Source organism: Galendromus occidentalis, unplaced genomic scaffold, assembly GCF_000255335.2.
Source record: "Galendromus occidentalis unplaced genomic scaffold, Mocc_1.1 scf7180000075867, whole genome shotgun sequence".
Lineage (NCBI taxonomy): Eukaryota > Metazoa > Arthropoda > Arachnida > Mesostigmata > Phytoseiidae > Galendromus > Galendromus occidentalis.
This window is the reverse complement of record NW_003803857.1, coordinates 182,223-187,004: the sequence shown is the minus strand read 5'-3', so window position 1 is coordinate 187,004 and position 4,782 is coordinate 182,223.

Genomic DNA, 4,782 nt, shown 5'->3' with positions numbered 1-4,782 from the left:
GCTAGCGAGGAAGCGTGCGAAGTCGGCCGGGAGGAGAAAATGGATCGACGCATGAATATTCTGCTGCTATTGCTGTTAGGTAAGAAGACGGAACGGTCTACGTAGGAGGGAAATACACGTCGTAGATCGTGACGGAAAGTTGACCGAGGTGCAATTGGACGGTTCTCGAAATCCGAACGGAGCTTCTAGCTTTCTTCAAACTCAGAGCAAGCAAGCAACCAAGCAAGGACAGTATGACTGACTGAATAACTGAATTATGGATCAATTGAACGGTCGATTGACGCAGAGCGGACTCCACCATGGGTAGTTTACGACTCATGCGAAAGGACACACACTTACACACTCATACACACAAACGCAAACAAACACACATCGCTGATAGCGTCAAACTCGATGAACGGATGCAAACGAGCTTGTCGTTTCCTCTGTCGAACCGAGTGGAAATTTCGACAAAATTGTCGGGCTGTTGTCCGGTCAGCTGCATGGAGAAGAGGATGAAATGAGGCAACTCGGCGCTACTTCCTATCAACTGACGCTGGAAAGAGCTCCCCATCCCAAACCTTCTGCAAACCTGGCGTGCCAGTTCATTCAGCCGCTGTGCGCTGCTGTTTCTCATGTAAACAGGTGTATATAACAAGTGTCTCTCCTGAAGTGGTCTCGCCGCAGCTACTGTGGCGGAATCCTTCAGCGAAATCCGTTTGCTCTCTATGTTTGGCCAAACGAGACAAATCTACCAAAACCTCTTCCCAAGACTGTCGCCGGAACGAGGAAACAGCAGGACCGAGAGTTATTCCTGGCCATTAAATCTTCCGGCGGAGAGACACGAACTCGACGCGGGATCCTAAGCCTTTATGCAACAAAAGTGATTCAACTTTGTGTACAATCGAAAACCTTCTCCGCTGAATCGCAAATCTTCCTGCTATTTGTGACGAGTGAGGATATTCCCGGAGCTCTCCTCGGAGCTCTGGAGGGACAACTCAGCTCACGCAGTCGAGACGAGCGCCAACGTCGATTTTCTTATCCGCGGGAATGCATTCTGTGTATTGGCATTCGGTGTATTTCTGTCTAAATGTCGATAAGCCTACGAGAATATGAATATATCATTATTATCATCGAACAAGCCGACTCGTGTGGATCGTAGAGAAGTGGAGGAGGAGTGCGACCTCCGTGAACACTCAGAATCAGACTCTCTTTCTCGTGAAGCACTCACAGTTCACCACACGGACGAAAAGAAAACTGGAGACAAAGAATACTTGTACACTTGATTATACAAGAAGAAAGGCACGCAAAACGGCACAGCGGAACATGTCGCAGCAGAACTAGTCAAGAACCTCAACCTGCGAAGGAATGAGTGCGCGGAAATCGAAAAAAAATTACATCAACACGCAACCGATGACAGTCGCAGCTAGGGACGAGAGCCATGAGCTCGAGCGTACCTCGAATACCGTGCAGTCAAAGCGCGAGCGGACAGACACGCTGACAGACAGACAGACGACAAATATTAAATACGATTTTCTCGCGAGAGATGATATGATCAATGATACTGAAAGCGCCCCGCGGCATCCGGGAAGCAGCCACGAATCGTTGTCAGGTAACAAATTTCGAGTACCAATACCACGCTTTGAAAACATCGCCCACCTAAACATTGACGCAAACAGAATTATATGCATATGCCTATCACGTGATCAGAGTGGAAGACTCCATGGGGTGAGAGATAATGATGGCGAGACCGAGAGCAGCGTCGGCGTCGTGACGAATGTCTTGCGTGTTGCCGTCTGCTCTTCGCGGTGGACTCGAGATATCGATGCGCGGTCTAGACTTCTTCACATCGTTCGTATCATACTGACGACGCTAAGGGGGCGTTCGATCGTGACAATATCACTCCTCAGAGAGGGCTCAAGTGCTCGTTCCGAGCATTTATCTTCATGCTCTTTCCAAACTTGCTCTCTCGATAGACTTTGAAGAGGTGGATCGTTTTCCCAAGATGGCCCATTCTCGATATGCAAAGAAAATAGCAAGCTCTTTATGTGGCTCAGTGTTTGGTTATCGGAAGGGATTCCTCCGTGAGTGTTGGACGGCTACCTTGGTCCCCGAGACGAGGCTTGGTACAAAACCGAATTAGACTGCGTATTGATCAAGAAGTTGATCACTCTCGCGCGAGAATCTTCAGGAAGTCTCCGGCGGAACGTCCAAATAGCAAGCAAATCGACAAAACCCCGACACACCTATACAAGATCAGATAGATCAGACACACGTAGAGCAGGCACGGGAAGAAAAGCTACAGATCTCGTAACGGATAACTCGGGACCGGGTCTGACATAACAGAAGGGAGAATGGGAGGATAGAAAAAAGGGAATCGGCTGAATTCGCGAACTGGCGTCGTGTTAGAAGCAATAGCGAACTCGTCTTTGAAGAGGGAAGAGTAATGAGAGCGGAAAACGGCAAAACTGTGCATAGTACGCCTGTGTGCTTCGTCTTGTCTTCGTTTTTTCGTGATTCGTTCAGGAAAGAGTATCATGTGTCATATGTAAGCTGCGTTATCAGAGCTGTTATTATTACTTGTGTTACTATTAACCACGATAGATATTGGGAGACGGACAGAGAGACAAACAGAGAGAGAGACAGAGATCGATATGTAGAGAAAATATCCCGCAACCCACTTCTGAAGCTAGTTTTCGTGGAATAGCGATCGTGTGATTAACTGATTAGCCTGTCAGTCAGCTAGCCAGGGGTTGGTCGATTCGAGCCACAGCCTGAATTAGCGAAACGGAGGCAACAAAATACAACAAAGCTACCGCTACTGCGATAGAGTACCATGATGATTTAGGAGAGAGAGTACGATTGATTTAGAAGATGATCGGGTCGAGAATCTCGATTCCGATTCGATTCTGAAGCGACCGGTGACGCTATCTGAAGATGATTAAGCGAATACATGATGATGATGAGCCGAGATACTCTGGGGCCGCCGCAAGCATGCGGTGACGTCAGAACGCCCGAGGAACGTTAGGTATGCTCAGCTACAAAATACAACAACAAACCTATATATATATATGTACACGTATATATATATATATGCATATAACTATAAATACGGAGAATATTGAGGAGACGGAGGCGAAGAGCAATTTGATGGAGTCGGGCAGTGAGTGATCCCCGGCACGAAGTCAGAGACGAACTGTGACGTCCTGTTTATGGATTCGGAACCCACCGGAACGATCGCTAGAACCGTTCATGCCTAATCGCGACCTAGATGAAGGGAAGTTGATCTTGCGAAAAAGTGGTTCGTCTTTGGCTTGATTCGGGGCAGTAACGGTGTGTAACTACGGATGCACTTTCGCGCGATGCCTTGTAGGAGCAGATTCTGATTGCAAAAACTTTTTGATTTCTAACCTTGGATCGTGTAGCAACGATGAGCACTCATAGACGGAATATGATGAGATCAGTGAACTCGGTGCCGCGTCCGGGAGTGACTTTACAAATCATTCGGGCGATGTGGAGCGGCTCGTTGCGAGATCGACCCGGACCATGGATCTTCTTTTCCGAAGCCAGGTCCAGGCCCTGAAGTCCTGAATCGGGATGCGAGAGACACTTTTCTTGTAGAAAAAACTCTAATCGTTATCGGGTCGAAGACGAAATGATACCTCCGAAGGGTGTGCGGCGGAGGGGAAGCTTCCGGCGACCTTTCTTGCACTTGCTTGCTGAAGTACTTTCCCTCTTCTTTCCCGTGTACGCAGAGAGTGACTTTAGGCTTTATTTCGGTTTCCCTTGTTTTTTTTTTTCGTCAGCGAACTTCATTCTTAACGCCTCCTCTTCTTCTTTGACGCCGAGATAAGAATTCTTGTCGCGCTCCCCTCCGAGCGGAACCCTAATTCCATCCCCAGCGACTCTGAGCTCGTCTATTGGGGAGCTTGTTCCCGTGGATGACTAACAATCGCTTCAGTCGTGACTTTTTTCCACGTCCCTTCTCTTGGATGATCATTTGATTGATTTGATCTGCTTAATCTTTAATCGAAGCTTTTCTCCTCCCTTCCCCAGAGCACTTCCTTTCGTTTGAGGGCTAGCAACGTCCCGTCAAAATTTCGAACTAATATCGACGAGTATGGAAGAGAAAGTCAACTTGGTTACGGCGAGCGAAGGACTCTGATCGACCATGCTACAGAATCAGTCTCTCGCCATTGATTCTTCGTAGATCGATCGGTCGGTCCGCTTCATGATGGGTTGACTTGAGACCGATCGCTCGAAAGACAAATTAATCGCTCAGTCATTCCTCGAGCCTGGATCGACATCGACTAATTCGAGGGAGACATAGTCTATTATTCGAATGATAGTAGCGTCCCGTTTAAATAATTTCGTCGATGAACGATTGATTGATTGATTGACTGATCGATTGCTCATGGGAGCAGGAGCTGATCGATCGTCTGCCTGCTTGGTTGATTGTTCTGGAGGTCGATGACGATGAACTGACGACTGATCGAGTGGGTCTCTGCTCGATTGATCAAGTGACTGAGTGTTTGACTGATTGATTGGGTGATCGATTCAAGAGTCGACAGGAGGTCTGATAAAGGGTCGATACATTGACTCAAGAAGAATTTCACGTATGAAGAGCAGCTTGTGTGACGACCAGTGTTCGTTCTATTTTGTTTGTATACACCCTGGAAAATTCAACGGAACCCGATCACTCCGAGCAGCGACGTCATACGTGTTGGCAGACGGAATGTAAGGAGCGCGGTGCGGCATGTATGAATGTCCGATGCAAATGATTCTCGGTGCATGCAGTGCGGC